General features: G+C 33.9%; 1 pseudogene; it reads right to left on the bottom strand.

The window, feature by feature from the left end:
* Positions 1–8,353: 8,353 nt before the first annotated feature.
* Positions 8,354–20,095, bottom strand: LOC113729400 (serine/threonine-protein kinase SRK2E-like; annotated as a pseudogene).
* Between the last annotated feature and the right edge of the window lie 961 nt (positions 20,096–21,056).

Genomic DNA, 21,056 nt, shown 5'->3' on the forward strand with positions numbered 1-21,056 from the left:
GAAGGGAAGAGAGAGAGTAAGGTGATGGAATTGTGCAATAGTGAAGGTGGGTGATGAAGTAGAAAGAAGAAGAGAAGGATGCTACTGGTGATTTTTTTATGTTATTTTTTTGGTAATAGTGAAGGTGGGTAGTGAAAAAGAAGAAAGAAGAAGAAGAAGAAGAAAAGGAATCAATCTACTTTTAGATCTAAGGCATGGTTTGCGAGAAAAAATAAGGTTGGCCATATTTTTTGGACATTTTTGTCCTCGCACAAATATTGCTCCAATTAAGATACCAATGTAACCGGATGATTCACCGGTAAAATTGACAAAATAACTTGGACGTCACATATTTTCCATTCTAGTGACCTTTTTGGCCATAAAAAAAAGTTATGGTAAGCAATGCCATTGTCAATGGTTGAGTGCTCATAGAGGTATTTATGTATCGCCTACCAACACAGCTCTCATATCAATAGTGGGATTCAAATACATGACCTTTTGTGAAAAAGTGGCCCGTCCTTGCCAACTAAGCCAACTTGTGTTGGCGTTGGGACATTAACTAGGTTATCATAAGATACCTGGTTCATTTCTCAAACGTTTGCCTTTTTCCCTTTCTCCTTATAAGTCATGGATTCCCTCTTGAACCAACAAAAAATCCTCTGTGCATTTTATGTGCCAACTATCCAGAATTCTAAATTGATCATTTAATATTCTATTTATTATCTTCTGGATGAGTTTTGGTTTCATCAGGATCTTTAAATGGATAAGAGGCAACCAACACGACATATAATTTCACCCACATGACCATATATATGCTATCTTGCTATCATATATATTCTTGCTTGAATAAAACATTAGCACGGATATAAGAAGGCGTTTCCACTCAAGATTGTATATCTTTGAGTAAATTTTAGAAGCCCCTTGTGGTTTCACCAAAAGTCAATCAGCCACCCTATGATTCAAAATTATCCACATAACTTTCTTGTACTTTAAAATGATAGGAAATTCCACACTTAACCTATATGTGACCTGCAAATGATGTGTTATTATTATTTTTTAAATATTTTTTACTTTTCTTTTTGGTGCTCAAATTACTTTAATTTAACTATTATGGGTGTTTTTACAAATTTTAAAACTTTTGAAACATTTTTAAAATTTTTAAAAATTATCATCATCCATCTTCCTCTTTTCTCTTCCATCCTCTCTCTCGACTCGCTGCCATCACCCTCCGCCAACCAACACCATTTGCCACCAACCTTTTCTCTTCTTTTACCACCCCACTTCCCCCTTCTTCCTTCACTTCCTCTTTCCCTTCTCTCCTTCTCTTTCCTCCTTTTCTCTCTCCACTTTCCCACCCCCTCCCCCTTTATCCCTTTCCTCCTCTGCGATCAGATCTCTAGAGAAGAGATCTGGCTCGCTAGAGAGAAGATCTGACTAGATCTTGTTGCAACCAAGGATCTGGTCGCTAGGAAGAAGGGGGATAAAGAGGGATGGACGGGAAAGTATGGGGAAGAAAGAGGGGAATGAAAAAGAGGATGAGGGAAGAGGAAGTGAAGAGAGGGGAGAGAAGATAAGAGGGTGATAGAGGATGACAGTTGATGGTGGTAAAAGGAAGATGGAGGTAGTGGTGGTAGTGGTGTAGTAGTGGTAGTTGTATGGTAATGGAGAAATAAAGAAAGAGGAGAAAGTAAGAAAAATGTAAAAAAGAAAAGGAAAGGAAAACACAACAAAAGGAGAGGAAAAAAGAAAAGGAAAGGAAAATTTAAAAAAAAAAGATATAATTAACAAAAAAGGTACCATGTATTTTACCCTATTTCTTTTGTTGGAATTAATCTTCTTTCCTAAGATTTTTTGTTGAAAGATTATTCTCTTTTATAATTTCCTAGTGAGATTTCTTCTTCGAATATCCTTCTAGTAAGAGTTTTGTCATCTCTTATGATTTCCTTATATGAATTCTTTTTTTTTTTTTTGTGAAATCGAAGAATTTTTAGGCTAGATCTAAAGTTTCTCACATCTATTATGTCATATCTAAATAGTTTTTCCTTGGGTTTGAAATATTTTTTTTTAGATATGACTGTTACAACATGTGAACAAGTCTATTTGGCTGCTATAATCAATCTCAATAGAAGATATTTTGATGTTTCAATTTTATCTTTATCTTTATTAGATTTTTAAATCCCTTGTGTACATTGATTTTCAAATTCATATGCATTCATTGCAAATTTGATGTACTTTTTATTATTAGTGTCTATTTAATGCAATTAAATTTTGTTTTTGATCGAAAAATGTCAGTTTTGATGATGTTGATAAGAAATGAATTATGATAGATAAAAATTTTTGTAGCAAAACTTTAATTCCATCTTTTTGGATGTTATTCTCTTACATACATATAAGCTTAGTACTTTATTGATAGGGGAATACAAATTCTTACTTACATTCGAATTTTAGAAAATATCATCCTCCATATGTTCTTTCCCACTGACTCCGAATACGTTAGCTTCAGGTCCGCGAGCCAGCCAAGAAAAGTGTGATAGAATTTGAGTGAATCCTGGTTTCAAAGTTTATTGTCATCATCTGATTCAACTAACTACCATTTTAATGGATCATTTGCAAAATTAACTTGATTAGCCAATTCAAGAAGTTAAGTTGCTGAAAAAATTAATAAAAATAAAAAGCATCATCTTTTTTTAATTACTTTTTTATCCTTTCACCTCTCGCCACATTTTTCATCCCCAACTGCCAGACACAAGAAAATATCATCCTTAGTTGAAATAAAAAACACTTAAAAAGGGCCTTATCTTTAGTTGAAAAAAAAATTAGTTGACCAACTAGAACGAATACTGCACGTATGTGAATTGGAGGGTAAGGATTAAATTTACACCCAGCATTCTAAATTTCTATCTTGAATGCACTAGTAACTTGTACCATTGGTACTAATAACTTCTAGCTTGAGTTTTAAAATTTCCACAAGTTGTGGATTGAAAGTGGAAAAGTGTGAACTTTGTCCATCCTAGGTATGAATTACGAGAACCTAATTTCTTAACTTTCAAAGTCATTGTTTTTCCTTGAACTATTTCTGACTAAATCATCTCTTAGGAATGCAACAATCTCTTTGATAAAAGTCCAGATTTCATAGGCAGATCCGTGAATCATCAACTGCCAAAGAGATCCAGTATCAACAAAGATTGGGATTTTTTTGCGTGTTTTCTTGTCATTTGCTAGTAAAGCTAACAACTTGTATAAATATTGTAAAGGATGGGAAACCCGGAAACCATGTCGGGACCATCTAAGAAAGGTGAGAATGGTATATAAAGGGAAGTTGTGACCAAATAATTGGAGAAGGCAAAGCCGATTCGTATGGTGGGTTGAAAAAAGGCTGTAAAATCTGAAAAGTGAAAGAAACCAAAGAGATCCACTATCAATTATGTGGATATATTGGCCATCTCAATCTCTTTTGACTCCAACTTATGATCATATCTGTCAACATGGGAAGAAAAGAGAGAGTGGCAGAGCTTGTAAAGGATGGCCAGCGAGAGGTAGAGAGAGAGGGAAGAGGACGACGTACGTTTTTTTTTTTCCTTCTTGGGTTTAATTTGATGGAGTATTTAATTTATTTTTACTTTGAAATGGGCTAAGTGAGGATAAGGTTGACAGTGCTCAATTTATTACTCTATGGGTCTTTCAATCTATGGGATTGAAAGACCCAAAAGTGAGTAATGACCAATCCCATAGAAGTGTACCAAACAAAAGTGGTAAATGTCAAATACTTATTTTTATATGGATGGTTAATGTACCAACTTCAATTAAGAATTATTGATTCGTACGTTCTCAAATCTAAATTAAATTCACAATCAAGGAACGTGGCAATTTTATTAAGAGTAAAAATTACTTTTCTAATATACAATGATTTATTACGTTTCATGTTCTTCATTCAGGTTAGTGGTAAAGAAAATGACCTATTAAATGATATTTAGATGGTAGTTTAACCATTTTGCACCATTTAAACATGCGGCCTTTCATTTGTGTTATAAGTTAGATTAGTAATTACAAATCCCATGTGGCTTCCTTGTATCTAGAGGTGGCAAAATGGGCGGGATGGGCGGGATTTGCTTGGGTTTAAGATGGAACCGAGTCATATGGGTTTGGGCCCAACCTTACCCATATATGTTTTGGGACTAACTTGGGCGGGATCACTTTGGGATGGGTTTAGATTGATCCCGCCCAATACCCAAATCTATTTTCTACATATTTTTTTCCTTTAATTTATTTTTTATTTTTTTAATATAATTTTAATATTTTTGATTTATTAAATTTCTTTTAGTTTTATTAAATAAACATGCAAGTGCTTTATACTCAGGATTATCACCAAAAATTGGATTAACAAATAAAGGAAAAGATAGATATACAATCATGACTATAAAAATTGTTAAAAATAATTTTTGAACCTAAGACTTCGTTTGGATTGGCTATTTTTTCAAAAAATAAGTTTTTCAAATACAATGTTACAGTGATATACAATAACTCAAAAAACATCACATCCATATTAGTATATCAAATATTTCAAAAAAATTTTATAGTAAAAATTTTTCATATACACTACTACAATAAAATATTTCAAAAACAACCCCCAAAAATAGTTAATCCAAACGGAGCCCTTGCTATTTGAGCCCAATGGGTACCCAAGCATTTTCCAAAATTTCCCATCAATTAATGGGTACAATTGGGATTTGTCCCATTTTAAACCCAATATCAAATTCCAATACCCATCCCGCCCAAAGTCTCAATGGGCATGGGTAACCCATTGGGACTTGGGACAAATTGCCACCTCTACTTGTATCCTTCCCCTTTTGGCTTAAATTGATGCGGTCACATGATTTGGAAAATTATATAATAGCACTTTGGAAAACAACAACATTGGGCAAAAATACTGACCGTTTTGACATTTATGCACCTAAACTTTATTGTCAACAAAGTCTTTTTATTTTTCCATAATTCGCCTCATTCGGTTGTCACGAAAGCAGCTGCATTTCAATAACCATTTGTTCCTCTTCATACAGTTTAATCGTCCAAATCTGTTCTTCACCCATGTTGCCACTATCCATCCTTTATTTTCAAATTGGAATTACACATGATCCCAGTTCAAATTGCATTCTGCATTGAATTCTTGCTACTCCACATGTAAACCATCTACCTCGACATCCTGCAATTGTAGCAAGGAAGATCATAAAAAGTGGTTCATCTGGTAAAACATTTATATTAGCGAGAAAATTAACAATTTTTGTTTATATCGTAACTAACTTGGAGCTTAAACTGCCTACGCTTGTGATACTATTCCATTGGCACAAAAGCGAGCACCTATAATTGAGAGTTACTAGGATTGAGATTTTTGGTTTTTTTTTTATTGTGGGAATTGGTATAGGAAAGTCAAATTTTTTTCAGAAAATTCTGAAGTATAAACAGTTTATAGGACTGTCCTTCTCTTCTGATGTATAAACAGTTTATACGATTTGACATGGTTAGTTATTGCATTTGTTGCAAAGCAAACCACTTTTGATGTAAAGTCAATACACTTTGGATGTAAAGCAAACCATTTTTGTTTTTCTTAAAAGAAATCCAATATTTATAGTCAATCAAAAGGAATGAAATATTCTATAATTTTGTCTTATAAATGTGTCATTAAATTAAATGTATATATCCTTTTGCTAATTTATTTAGGAATACTAATCACTACTAAAAAATAGAAAATCGTAGAAAGCAATTTTTCTTTTGCATATTACTATTATTTGATAGTATGATTTATGAAAATATTCAATCACGTGCTTTGCACGTGATATATTACCATTACCATATAGAAATTAAACACAAAATTCTATTATCTAAATAAGCATGGCTATAAAGTCATTAAGCCTAATAAATTTAACTCGACAAAGTCAAAGCTCAATTTGACTAAACACATTTATAGGCCTCTATTTTGGCATCTTAAAATCAAACTTAAAAAATGGAGGGTTCTATGTTATTATTTAGTAGTAATATTTTAGTCAAATCAACTTTTTAGTAGTTTATTGGAGTCAAATTATGGCATTATTTTGGAAGTAACATTATGTTAATTAATTTATTATAGTTATCAAAACTTGTTTACCAAATCATTTATTCTATAAATAGGGAATCTTATTATAGTCAACAATTAAGAAGAGTGAAGAGTAAAGTTTGATGGATTTGCTTTTATAGTGTTATTGATATTATATTGTTGATTTATTGCTTTTATGTTTTTATGTATGTAAATTGCTTCCCCATTATATATTGATTTTATAAAATTTATCTCCTATAGCTTCTTGGTGAAAATTTTTGAAGCATACATCTAGTATCAAACATTGGCACTTGTCAATGTCTTACCACAAATTGCATGATCAAACACCAATGATGATTTTACTTGCTTATTGTTGAGTGTGTCTTTGTATCCCACATTGAAATTTTTATAAAGAAGTATCTACTCTTGGTAGTTATAAATATAGTGGACTTAAGTGCATTTAATTGTACTAAGGGTACCAACCCAAGTACTATCTGCACTAGTTTAAGAGAGTTTTAGGGGACCCACGCCCCTGTCTAAGAGAGGTTTTGGTTAGGCATCAAACTAAAAGAGTAAGTTATAGACCTTTAAGCCGTTAAACATTTAGTGCTATTTAGACTCTTTTGCATTTTCAGTTTTAGGTGCCTTTTAAACTTAGGAATTATTTTCTAGGTTTTGTACTCTCTCTTTTGTACTATCTTTCTGTTATAGTAAATCTGTTATCTCTTCATTTGTGGACGTATGTCGATTTGACCGAATCACGTAAATTTTTGGATTTCTCTGTTTGATTTATTTGTTTTGTTATTGTTATTATTGAGTTGCCAAAAACCCTAATATTTTCTTTGGTCAATTTCCTGGGGCCAGACCTAACAAATTGGTATCAGATCTTCAGATTTTGAGTTCTTGATGACAATAACAGGTTTTGGGTGCTATAGAAAGTGAAAAAAAAAAGAAAATTTTCCATTGGAGTTCAGTTGGGTTTTGAAGGAGAGTTATTTGGCCTGTTGGAACTCGTCGAGGGTTTTGAGAAGAAAGTGGAGTAAGATTACTATGTTCGTAGTTTTTAACCTGTTGGGATCTGTTGAATCTTTTATGAGTTTTACCCCGTTGGGACCTATTGAGCCTTTTGCACCTTGGTTTGTTGGTGGCTCGTTGTAGTTCGTTGAGACTTTTGTGGTTTGTTGAGATCCGTTGGAACTTTTATGAAGAAGGTAGAACTTATTTGCTATTTGTCTACTATTTACCGATGTTGGATACACGCCAAGGTGGAGATTTGTTGAGTGTGTCTTTATATCCCACATCGAAATTTTTATAAAGAAATGTCTCCTCTTGGTAGTTATAAATATCGTGGACTTAAGTGAGTTTAATTGTGCTAATGGTACCAGCCCAAGTGTCGTATGCACCAGTCTAAGAGAATTTTAGAGGACCTACACCCCAGTCTAACAGAGGTTTTGGTTAGACATCAAATCAAAAGTGCAAGTTATGAGCCTTTGGGCTGTTACGCATTTAGTATTAGTTAAACTCTTTTATGTTTTCAATTTTAGGTACCCTTTAGACCTATGAATTATTTTCTAGGTTTTGTACTCTCTCTCTTTTGTACTCTCTTTCTGTTATAGTAAATCTGCTATCCCTTTACTCGTGAATGTAGGTTGATTTGACCAAACCACATAAATTCCTATGTTTCTTTGTTTGATTTATTTGTTCTGTTATTGTCATTATTGAGTTGCCAATCATTCTATTATTCTCGTTGGTCAATTTTTTAGGACCAAACCTAACACTTATCACTCAGCTACCTTAGTGCTAGTTCACTCCCAACATATTTAACACTACCGTGTACCAAAAATTTCGGAACATATATCATCATCTAGCCCAGGACTAGCTTCCACTTTCTTGCCTTCTCTTACTAATTTTTTTTTGTAATTTCCTATTCACAAGGAAGGCTACTATCTGCCCCAACTTCAGATATTTCTTTACTAGAAGCAGATGGATTTACAATATAAGTACTGGAAGTAGCAAAAGCCATTTGGATCCCCTTCTCCATCAGATAGGTGATTAAATCATTTGGTGTTTACTGCAACAGCAGAGCATGATGGTTCACTTTTGTCTGCAATGGAGATGGAACATAAGTGTTTCCGACTAGCTATGAGAACAGTAAATATGAGGACTTCAGAATCATCTTCCCTCACATATTTGTATGTGTTAAATATCGTCCTTGAAGACCCAACTACTTAACTAGTTGGGATATTAACTAGGTTATTATAAGATACCTAGTTCGACTCTTAAACCTTCCCATTTTCCTTTTTCTCCTTATAAGGTTTGGGGTCCCCCTTGAACCAACAAAAAATCCTTCGTGTGTTTTATGTGCCAGCTATCCAAAATTCTGAATTGAACATTTAATATTCTATTTATTGTCTTCAGAAAGAGTTTTTGTTCATCAGGGTCCTTAAATGGATACGAGGCAACCAATATGGCATATAATGTCACCCTACATGACCACATATCTGCCATCTTGGTATCATATTCTTGCTTGAATAAAACCTCAGCAGTGATGTAAGAAGTGTTTCCATTTCAGACTTTAGCTGTGAACGTAGCAAAGAGGACTTGAAGTACCCAAAATCACATCTTCAAAGGTAGAGATGGGCTTCCGTCTAATAATAATGTATTTTCTACCTATTAGTCACGATGACGCACTTTCATTGAATGGCAGTAGCTGTCTCCAGATATAAGTTGCTGGAAAAAAAAGAGCCTCATCCTCACTGAAGTGCCCTGGGGTTACAACTTCATTGAAAAAGCACTCCAATAGAAGTATATTCCATGAAAATAGGCAAATCGGTTGCCATCAAAATCACCATTTTGAATCTAACAATTTTTTCAGATGCCATAAAATCTATGTTCATTAATCTGCCTGTTCACATTTTACAACCAGCTCTTTGGTCGGCTTATCTCTAACAAGTCTGGCCATGTCCAAATTACCTGACCTGGTATCCCTCACAAAATCATAGTACTTAATGTTGTCTATAAAACTTATTTTCTCCTCTTGTTTGTAAAACTTTTCCAGCCAAAGCCTGATTTAACTCTTTTATGTAAGGAGATTGAATCTGGCCTTTCTATATAGGAAACTCTCTTGAGATTTTGTTTCTTTGGGTAAAATATAGAAAACCCTTGTATTTTCACCGAAAGTCAATCAGCCATCATATGGTTTCGAAATATCCACATAACTTTCTTGTGCTTTTACCCATAACCTATATGTGACCTGCAAGTGATCTATTATTATTTTTTTAAAATATTTTTTACTTTTCATTTTTTCCTTTTCTTTTTGGTGCTCAAATTACTTTAACTTAAATATCATGGGTGTTTTTACAAATTTCAAAACTTTTGAAACACTCTTAAAATTTTTAAAAATTATCATCCTCAATCTTCTTCTTCCTATCCCATCCTTCCTCATTACCACTGGCCACCATCAGCCAACGCCGTCTGCTACCACCCTCTTCTCTTCTTTCCCCATCTCCTCACTTCCCCCTTCCTTTTCCACTTGCTCTTTCCCCCCTCTCCTTCTCTCCTCCTCTTTCCCTCTCTCCTCTCCCCACTTTCCCACCTTCCCCTTCTATTCCCACCTTCCTGATGAATAGATATCTGGTCGCAGCAAGATTTGGCCAGATCTCCTCTCTAGTGACCAGATCTAATTGCCAGGGAGAAGCGGGATAGAGGGAGAGAGGCAGGAAAGTGGGGAAATGAGAGAGGGAAAAGAGAAAGAAGTTGAGAGAGGAGGAAGTGGAGAGAGAGGAGAGAAAAGAAGGGGGTGGACAAGGGTTGCAGATGGTGATTGTAGGAGGAAGATGGAGATAGTGGTAGTAGTGATGTATTAGTGGCGGTCGTATGGTAGTGGAGAAAGAAAGAAAGAAAAAATTAGAAAAGAAAAGAAAAGGAAAAATGAAAAGGAAAGGAAATTTTTTTTAACAAAAAAGAAAAATTAACAAAAAGTGGGCTACTGATACCACAGCAGATCAAAAAACACTAATTCCACTTTAGTATGAAACACAAGGGACTGTGTGAATATTTTGAAACCACAAGACTACTCATTGACTTTCATCAAAACCATAAGAGATTTTTCCTATTTCTTTTGTTGGAATTAATTTACTCTCCTAAGTGGTTTTTAGTGAGAGATTCTTCTCTTTTATAATTTTCTAATGAGATTTCTTCTCTCCAATATCCTTCCAGTAAGAGTTTTCTCTTCTCTTAAGATTTCTTTATGTAAGTGTTTTTTTTTTAAATCTAAGAATTTTTAGACCAAATCTAAATTTTCTCACTTCTATTATTCAGATCTAAACAATTTTTTTTGGGTGAAATATTTTTCATTAAATATAACTGTTAGAAAATCTGCACAAATCTATTTGGCTGCTATAATTAATCTCGATAGAAGATATTTTGATGCTTCAATTTTATCTTTATATTTATTGGCTTTCTAAATATGTTGTGTATGTTGATTTTCAAATCTATATGCATTTATTGGAAATTTGATGTATTTTCTATTATTAGTGTCAATTTAATCCAATAAAATTAGTTTTTGATAAAAAAAAATGAATTATCCAATCGTGATAATGTTAGGAAAAAAATGAATTATGATAGATAGAAATGTTTGTGACAAAACTTCAATTCCATCTTTTAGGATGTTATTATCTTACATACATATAACTTTAGTACTTTTTTTTAAGTGAGATGACTTGAGCCTAGTACTTTATTAATAGGGAAATACAATTCTTACTTATATTCGAATTTTAGAATACATCATCCTCCATATGTTCTTTCCCACTGACTTCTAATGTGTCAACTTCAGGTCCACAAGCTGATAAGTGTTTATTAATAGCATTATGTGTTTATTTTTTGTATAAATTAGGGTTTTTATGGTGTAACTTGCTCTCTAAGTCTCTAAATTTGGCGAGTTTTGTTTGAGCAGTTTAATGTGTAAATTTTGGTTATATTTGCAAGATTTGAGACATGATATAAACATTGGATCGAGATAGATATATCAAAACTCCCTTCATGCGTGATTCAACGACAATTTGGAAGGAAAATAGGTCATCCAATGCAAGTAATATTGGTGCAATGCATGAACAAAAACATGGACACCTTACTTGTGATCTTAATGTTGAATTGGAGCAGAAAAGAAACAAGGATTACTAAAGAGCAAACGCAGGCTCTGAATACACTAGCTTAGGTCGCGTATTCACCAAGTCGTGTTTTGTCCCCTATTTCTCTGCAACTTGCCCTACTTTCACACCATTTTCCAGTTCAATTCCAGCACAGAATTTCGGCTGCACATACACAAGAATCTTTAAGGAAGTGCAAAGGAAGCTTTATGTCAATTCATTAGGCACTTTTTGACTCTCTTAATACTATATAATGTAAGAATCATTGGAAGAGAGAAAAGTCTTTAGTTAATAACTTAAGAGCTTAGTTCTAGCTTTTTCTTATTCTTTCTAGCTAGAAACTTGTAAAAAAAACTTGGAAAATTCATTGTACAACTCATTTGCTGAAGAAATAGAGGATTTTGAGAGCTTGTTCATTATCTTGGCTAAATTTTCTTTATCTATCTCTTTACTTGTGATTCAATATGTGTTCATGTAATAAAATTATGTTCTTTCTTATCTTATATCACATGAGTAGCTAAATTTCTAGATCTAAGGAGTAGATGAAGTTTATGGTTACTTGATATGAGTTGAATATGACCTCTTGTATTAACTTGTCCTTTTATGCATGCTTATCACTTGTCGTTGCTTGATCACCAATACCAAGTTTTTAGTTGTTATTACTCAATAAAAATTGGTAATACTGATGGAATAACATACATGGAGCTTAAGGAGTAGACTCATGAGAATAAATGTGCACTTGAGTGGATTATCTTTGCATTTCATGAAGAACAAAAGGTAGGTCTAGTTATTCACCATGAGAATAAGGAAAACTAAGCTAGTCTAAGCCACTACATCATCAGAGTAAGTTTTGGTTAATATAGAAATGAATCCCTAGTTAAATAAGAGCAGTACCAAGAGGTAAATCTACTCTCTTGTATCTTTTATGCCATAAGTGGATTCTACGCCCTAAACTCAAGTATTTAGTGGATTTTCTCCTTTGTTCTCTTGCAAGTTATCTAGTTAAGTAGTTAGTTAGGAAGTAATTGTGATTCCTTTTGCTTTCATTGATAATTAATCTAAATAATAGAGTAAGTAAGAATCTAGTACTTGCAATATTTGTTCCTCATAGGATCGATCCGATATATGCCCTAAACTACTAAATTGACCTATATACTTGCAGTAAAACGGGTGTATCTTGGAATTAAACTTGCACTTATATCAGAAACCCGTCATGAGCCAGCCAAGAAAGAGAGGGGAAGGAAACAATGATATATTTGGCAGCTATATAAGATTTTGGACAAAGACATTCAAAGTGTAATAGAATTTGAGTGAATCCTGGTTTCAAAATTTATTGTCATCAACTGGTTCAACAAATTATCATTTTAATGGATGATTTGCAAAACTAACTTGATTAGCCAATTCAAGAAGTTAAGCTGATGAAAAAATAATAAAAGTAAAAATAAAAAAGAAAACATCATCCTTCTTTATTTATTTATTTTTACCGTTTCACCCTCTCCACATCTTTCTCATTGCCAACTACCAGGCGCAAGAAAACATCATCCTTAATTGAAAAGAAAAATACTTAAAAAGATCCTTATCCTTAGTTGAAAAAAGAGTATAAACAAAATTAGTTGGCCAACTAGAACGAATGTTGCACGTATATGAATAGAAATGTAAGAACTAAATTTGCACCACACATTCTAAATTTCCATCTCCAATGTACTAATAGCATGTACCATTGTTCCTAATAACTTCTAGCTTAGTGTTAGTATTAAAATTTCTACAAGTTGTAGATTGAAAATGGAGAAATGCGAACCTAGTCCATCCTAAGTATGAATTACGCTTGGTACAAACTTAATTATACGTAGTATTATTATACTAAATGTAAGTCAAATGCTTTTATATGGATGATTAGTGCATCAACTTCATTAAGTTTTGTTGATTCGCACATTCTCAAAGCTGAATCAAGTGCATACTCAAGCAACGTGGCAATTTTATTAAGAGTGAAAATTACTTTTCTAATATACATTGATTTATTACGTTTCATGTTCTTCATTTAGGTTGGTGGAAAAGAGAATCAATGACCTGTTAAATGATATTTAGATGGTAGCTTAACCATTTTATACCATTTAAACATGCGACCTTTCATTGTGTTATAAGTTAGATCAGTAATTACAAATCCCATGTGGCTTCCTTGCATTCTTCCCCATTTTGCTTAAATTGTTGTGGTCACATGATTTGGAGCTTACAAGATTGTAGGTTCATTCAATTTCTCGAATTATTTCACTTCCATATACAGTAAGTCTTTGCAAGCCTTTTAAATTTACTAGTGGTACAAATAATAAAGGAAATGACTATTCGTTGAAAACCTCTTCAAATTACAGCTAATTACAGCTAACATATTTGTATCCTGTCTGTGTAGAATACATGGGCAAGTCAAAACATCATTCATTCAAGTAAACTACATAAGAATATACTTTGCAATAGTAATATGTAACACACATACGGGTTCAAAACTTTTGCACAGTAAAGAAGGATAATTATACAATAACACTTTGGAAAACAATAACATTAGGAAAAAAAATACTGACAGTTCTGACATTTATGTATGCTCTTAAACTTTACCATCAACAAAGTCTGTGTTTTATTTTTCCATAATTCGCCTCATTCGGTTGTCATGAAAGCAGCTGCATTATAATAACCAATTTCTATATATACTTTTTCTTACAGTTTATGTGACGACTGGAAAATTCGCTCATATTTTCTTAAAATTCTCTCTTATTTTGATTAAATTATTTTATAATATCTTTACTACTTATTTACTCCCTCAATAGTTACGATAAATCATAGAATCAAGGGTTGTACCTTTAGTTTTATAGTTAGCGTAAATCAGGGTTTTCATGTATTTTGGCGTGTGATCATTTGGTGAGGTGTATGTACTAAATTTGGTGGTTAAGAGTGAGTTTTGTATAAGAAAAAGTGTGTGTTTAGAAGTAATAATAATAAGTTAGTGAACCATAAGTAAAAACACAAGTACGTGCGAGTTAAGGAAAATATGCTTGAACCGACGTGCACCGTTTGCTACCGAATGAGTGCACCACTTAAACACTACTTTATTACTTTAATCACCTTATTTTTATTTCACCTAATCCTTCCTAAATTACTCCTTAATCCAGCCATCTTTGTTTACTAAGGAAAAGGAAAGAAAAGAAAAAAAATGAGATGGAATCTTATGGCGACACTTGGCGGAAATCAAAATCAACTTTGACTAAACCAATTTTCCTTCTTTTTACCTTTCTTTTGGCTTCCATTCTGCTCCATTTTCTTCTTGTGGCCGAGCTTCAAGAGATAAAAACAAACAAGAGAGAAACTAGCAACTTCCACCTTCAATCAAGCTTGTTTGAGGGGAATCGACGAAACTAAACCGATTAACCTTTCCTTTTGGTACTTGAAAGACTTGGGGTGCTGAAAATTTGGAGAGAAAGTGGTTTGTTTCTCACTTACAAGAGGCTTTGGGAAGGTATCTTGCTTGAATTTGCTTTACTCTTGTTAATTTTGCTAAAGTTGGGGATAGAAGTTCTTAATCTTGGATTTTGATGGTTAATGATTCAGTTTTGGATGATCTAATGGAAGAGTTAGTTAGGGTTTACATTTTCAGCCTTGATTATGGTTGTCTACCTAGTAATTAATGGTATTGAACTAGTAATTGATGGTTTTGATGATATAGGACTTGATAGTATTGAGCTAGAATATAAATTATTAGAGTAGAAGTGAATTTCCAGCTTTGATGATGAATCTGCCCTGTTTTTTACCTACATATTCGTCCAGGATAGAGGCTGAATCAGGTCTTGCTCAAAACATGAAAGTTGTAGGGAATGGAATTAACAATCTGTTTGTAAAATTTTAACTCAATCGGAGTACTGTAACATGTAAAATAACTAAAATACCCCTGACTGCCCAAATGCCTGTTTAATGGACAGCTTTCTGTTTTCTGCGAGATTTCAAATTTTGACCTTGAAAATGCAGGAACTGGGTGTCTATGTCTTCATAGGAAATGTAGATCTCTGTCTTATCTTCGAAACGCCATAAAATTTACCTCAATCCGATAGGCATAGCTTCAACTGTGACCAAAACGCCGGAAGATGTCAAACCTGTTACTTAGCCATTCGTCTTTAAAATTGGTTTCCAGCTTTGATTTTGATGGTTGCATTGCTAGAATTGCCTTGTGTTTGGATGAAATTGAGCCTAGTTGAAAGGCTATTGTGTTAAAATTGCTTATGTGTGAATTTGATCTGAGTTGAGGAAAATAATGAAGTTTTAAATGGCTGGAAAATAGCTAAATACAAAGGGCATGCCGTCCAAACTTTCACTCGAGGATTAAGCGTGTGTACTCGCGACTTGAGTAAAGATTTGAGGTCAAATTGAACTTGAATTGTCTATGGTATTCGAGTTTTCTTTCGTAAAGGTATATAAGCTAAAATTTGGTTGAAACTCATACCCTTGGAAAAATGAAAGTAGCGACCATTCGGAATATGTTTTCCTCGTCTTTTAGCCACTTTACAAATTTAAACGTTTTAACCGCTTCCGAAACTAAAAGAGCGAGTATGAGTTTTCTAGGGTATGATAAGCAAAATGAATACTACTTAAATGAGTTTCATTTATTTGATTTTCTGAAGCGAAACTCCTATGTTTCGAACTCTAGAGAGTTTTACATTTTTAAATGATATTTTATCGCAGATTTGAATTTCAACCAAGGAGTTGGACCTGAACGTGATTTTGAAAAGCACTAGACCTTTGGTGAGTGCTTTGAAATACATGATTGAACTTGATACTTGATTAAATTCTTTACCAACGTGATCGAATAAGATTTGTTTGGTTTGGTCGGGCAAGTGTGTACTTTATCGCACTTGACCTAACTTAACTAATCACTTGATATCTCATTCATGCTTGTACAAGTGACTTGATTTGCATTGACTTGTACTTGTATTTGTACTTGTACTTGATTTGTAAGTGTGGAGCAGCAGTATGTACCACACTCGATACGAGTGGGAGGTACCTCTCATTCCCGTCTCTGTACTTTTCTTTTGACTAAGTCGATTGGTCATCGACTATCGTGACTACTTGGGAACCCAAACCCTACTGGCTAGTTAATCGAGTTGAACCGGCAAGGGTTTGGTCGATTAGATAACGAACCATGGATCTCTTATTTTGCCGAGTGGAGTGATACCTTCTCGATTAATCAGTACATTCGAGTATTACCACCAGTGTTTAGTTGGTGTTCGGGGCTAGTAAGGGGGTTGAATGGTGGATGGATTGGTGTTAAGCGAAGCACTACTGGATTGGTTACTTTACTCGAAGGTTGATGGAGTGTTAACTAATACTTGATTAAAATCTGGTGAAGCTACGAGAAATTGGATCCTGAGAGTCATCTGTATCCTTATACTTTGATTGTTATTCGTACTATTCTTGTTTCTTTTAGAAAAGAATTTTACACTCGCTCATTTTGAGATTTATTATTTGAAGTGTTATTGCTCACTTTTATGGACTGGTTATACTCGCTACTTTGCTACTTTGATACGTGAACTTTTAAATAATGGTCAACTTGCTATTTGGAATCTCACTGGGTTTTTAGCTCATTCCACGCCATTTGTTTTCCTTATAGGGGGTACAAGCGAGACGTGAGACTGGTACAGGCTAGCATAGTTTAGTTTTTTGGAAATTTGCGATTGTATCGCACTAATCTCAATTAGGGTTGAATGTATTGAGAACTTAAATCTTGTAATCTGTTTGGGTTTGTATGGATGTTTGAGATAGAAATGAATGTATTTATATGTTCCAAACTTGGAAACTGTTATTTTTTTATTCTTGAGGTTGCACCCTATTTTCTTGACGTGAGTGAGTAAGTCCTGGCGAGAGTTGGGCAGGCGGTCCGCTAAACCCTAAAGTAAGCCCTAAGAAGAGGTGGGGTCGTCACAGTTTAATCGTCCAAATAACCAATAACCAAAAGGCTTCTACTCCACATGTTAACCATCTACCTCGAAATCCTACAATTGTAGTAAGGAAGATTATAAAAATCGGTTCATCTGGTAAAACTTTCATATTAGAGAGAAAATTAACAAATTTTTTTTTTAATATCGTAGCTGACTTGGAGCTTAAAATTAAAATACCTATATTTACTGAAAAAGTCACTGCCAAATATTTGGGAAAGCCAGCAGTAAAGAACAAGAGATGCATTTTGGTAGGCACTTTTCTTTCCAGGCTTCCCAAGTTACATCCAATCCCGACCAATTTAGGAGGTATTGGTTTATATATACACCAATTCTCATACCAAGTATTTCATTAAAATTAGGGTAAAAAATAAAAAAGCCCCATGTGGTAAACTTAATACACAGAAAAGCTCCCCATGATTTCAAAATATACAACACAATCCCTCATACTTTGAACTAAATTGTAAAGGTGACGGAATCCGTTAAATTTAACGGAAATTGATGAAATGATCAAAATGCCCTGATATAATTAAACAAAAGACAGCTCAAAAAATTCATTTATTTTATTCTCTAAATAGAGAGAATTGAGGGTTAAGGGGTAGAATATGTATATTTGATAAAAATTAGGTATAAAAAAATTTTTTAGGTTCCAATAAGTCATTTCCGTTAAGTTTAACATGAGGTGTCGTATTGTATATTTTGAAATCATAGGGAGCTTTTCTGTGTATTAGACTTATCACAGGGAATTTTTTTGTTTTTTACCCTTAAAATTAAAAAGAAAAATTGCTAAACTCTTTCTCTCTTTTCACAGCATCTTCGTACCTCTCTCTCTCTCTCTTCCGTAGATATGGTCTTTCGTGTTCAAATACGAGTCTCCCGTTTATGTAAAACATTGTATGTGTTTGGAGTTTCTTTTCATCATCTAAGAAGCTGGCAAAAGAGGGGGGAAAAGGAGAAGGCTTTGACTCAAGAAGGAATTACAATTACGTATAATGAAGCAAAAAAATAAACCTAACAGTGATCGGAAAAGCACTTCCATGAATGACAAATAGACTTGATATTGACCAATTTCTATCAAAAAACTAAAATAGCATTTTCTTTTCCCTTTTCTCTAATTAGTTATAACTAGCTAATTAATTTGCTGCATTGGTGCACCCTGAAAAAGGCAGCATCCCCATGACATGACAATTGGTCAAAATAAGCTATTTAAACCTGCAATTGCAAGATTTCACATCCCTAAATCATTCAATTGAGATCCAGTTCTAATAAAATTTTCACAATTAACAATCGTATGGGGAAAACCCCCTCAAAAAAAAGATGACATTCTCTCATCCTGCTTTAACTCTTGCTTTGTAAAGTTTTCCGCAATCCCTTCTCCAATTCCATTTCCATATGATCACACGGTTAACTGAATTAATTGACAACTCACACGGTTAATTTGAATTAACTGAAAGTAACGTTGGAAACTAATATCTGATAACATAAAACGTGTGTAATTGAAAGTAACATTTAACTTATATTAACAGATGGTAATATTAAAAAGGAATGGTACGAAACGTACCAGTCTTTCATAACCGATGAAAAAAATAATATTAAAGGTGAACGTTACGTAACTTACCAGACCTTTGGTTATGATAAAAAATTTATTTTTTTAGGGAAGAGTCAAATTTTGATTTATAAAATCAGTAAAACTTACTTGGGCTACGTTGGGGCGGGGGGAATCCGTCAGCTTGTACTGATATGACCCAACTCAAGCAAATTTCTCTAAGCAAATTTCTTCTTTATGGTCTGTTTATATTGAAAGGGTTAATCCCAAATTTAATTTCATTTTTATCAAAATATTATCCTATCATTACAATTTTTTTCATTTGATAACATGTCAAACAAGCGTTGCATTTATGGCCTTTGTAGACAAAGAAAATTTGTTTAATTTATTTAATCAAGGGTTATTTAAATTAATTGACCTTGATTAAATTAAATTAAATTATAGAAGTTCATCATGTTTTGGACTGGCAAATTGGGCCAATATTATATGAGCTATTAAATCAAATTAAATTTGTAATGTCCATTTAAATTGGAGTGAATTAATTGATTTACTCACAATGGACTATTTGGATTGACCCATTATTTAAGCCCAAGTTAAATGGATTTCTTAAGTGTCAAGTGATCCAAAAATGCAGGAAGATTCTGAGGGTTTTCTTGAAGACCTAGTCTACATATTTTGGTTATAAATAAAAGCCTTCCCTCAAGGCAAAAGAGATAGAAAAATTCCTAACATTCGGAGAAACTCTGTCAAATTCTCTCAAGAGCTTTTCCTTCTATCCAAGTCCAAATCAAGTCAAACAAATCCTCTTGCCATTGGTGTTGAAGACTTAAGAGTTTCAAGTGTTCGACGTCGTTTTCTACGCCGAAATTGTAGGAAACGCCCTTTCGATTGGAGAACAAGCTTTTTGGCCCTTCAATTGAAACTATTCGAAGAGAAGAATCAGGGGATTAATTTCTTTGATTCAAGAATTTTCAGAGATTGTAACCTACTTATTATTTAATTTAATAAATTTGATATTTGTGCAAATTTTCTTGTCCTTTATTTTAGGCAACAAAATTTGTGCTTACAAATTTTTGGCATGCCCGGTGGGACCATCTCTGCCTCTCATCTCTTTTCTTCCAACAACTTACCAGTTTCACAATTCAATGGAGTTCAAGAAGGTGAACTTTTCTCTTGAAAGTTTAGTGGCCGATGTCTCAATAATTCAAGAGACGCAGTATACTACACCTCTGACAAGGAGCAAGGCCAAGAAATTAGCAGAAAGGGCTAAAGTGAACGTTTTGACTGAAGAAACAAACCTCAAGATGCTTCCCAAGAAGAAATGAGCCCATGATGAATCCATTGATAACCCAAGTGATTTTGCTACCTTTGTGATGATGCCCGTCATGATGACTAATACCACAACTGTGAAAGACCAGATTTCGAATCTAGCCAAAATTGTCGAAGGGCTAGTAGTGCATGCGCAAAGTCAAGATGCCAAGATAGGCAAATTAATGGCTATGGTGAAAAATATAGGCGAAAATAGCCTTAGTATGTCCAAACAGAAATTCAAAATGCAAGATGAAGGGGACTTGTCATCAAGGGAGAAGGAAAAAGGGGATGCGAAGTCACAAGCCGCGAAGGAATTTTCAATCTCCCCTGATGGCACCATTCATGTTGATAATCTGAAGGAGTTTATCAAAGGCACAATCAAGGATAAGATTTGTGGAAGCGCCAAGTCATACAGCGATTACACTAAACCTTACACCGCTAGAGTGGAAGGTTTGAAGATGCCTGTAGGATATCAACTTCCAAAATATCAACAATTTGATGACAAGGGTAATCCTAAGCAACATATTGCACACTTCGTGAAAACTTGCAACAATGCGGGCACTAATGGTGACTTGCTCGTTAAGCAATTTGTTCGTTCTTTGAAGGGTAATGCTTTTGATTGGTATACAGATCTGGAGTCTGGAACCATTGACAGTTGGGAGAAGTTAGAGCATTAATTTCTTAGTCGCTTATGTAGCACAAAGAGAACTGTCAGCATGATTGAACTCTCTAATACACGTCAATGGAAGAATGAACCTGTCATTGATTTCATCGACCGTTGGAGGAATCGAAGCTTAAATTGCAAAGATCGAATTTCTGAATCTTTCGCGATCGAGATGTGTATTCAAGGTATGCACTGGGGACTCAGATACATCTTACAAGGTGTACAACCAGAAACGTTTGATGAATTGTCCACAAAAGCCCACAAATTGAAAATTAATCTTGATGGATAAGAACCACCAGTTCCTGACCCTCACAAGGCTAAAGAGAGACAAGAAGCGAGGAAAGGGGACAAGCCACCATTCAAAAATGAAAAG

This window comes from Coffea arabica, chromosome 2e (genome assembly GCF_036785885.1).
Source record: "Coffea arabica cultivar ET-39 chromosome 2e, Coffea Arabica ET-39 HiFi, whole genome shotgun sequence".
NCBI classification, from domain to species: Eukaryota; Viridiplantae; Streptophyta; class Magnoliopsida; order Gentianales; family Rubiaceae; genus Coffea; species Coffea arabica.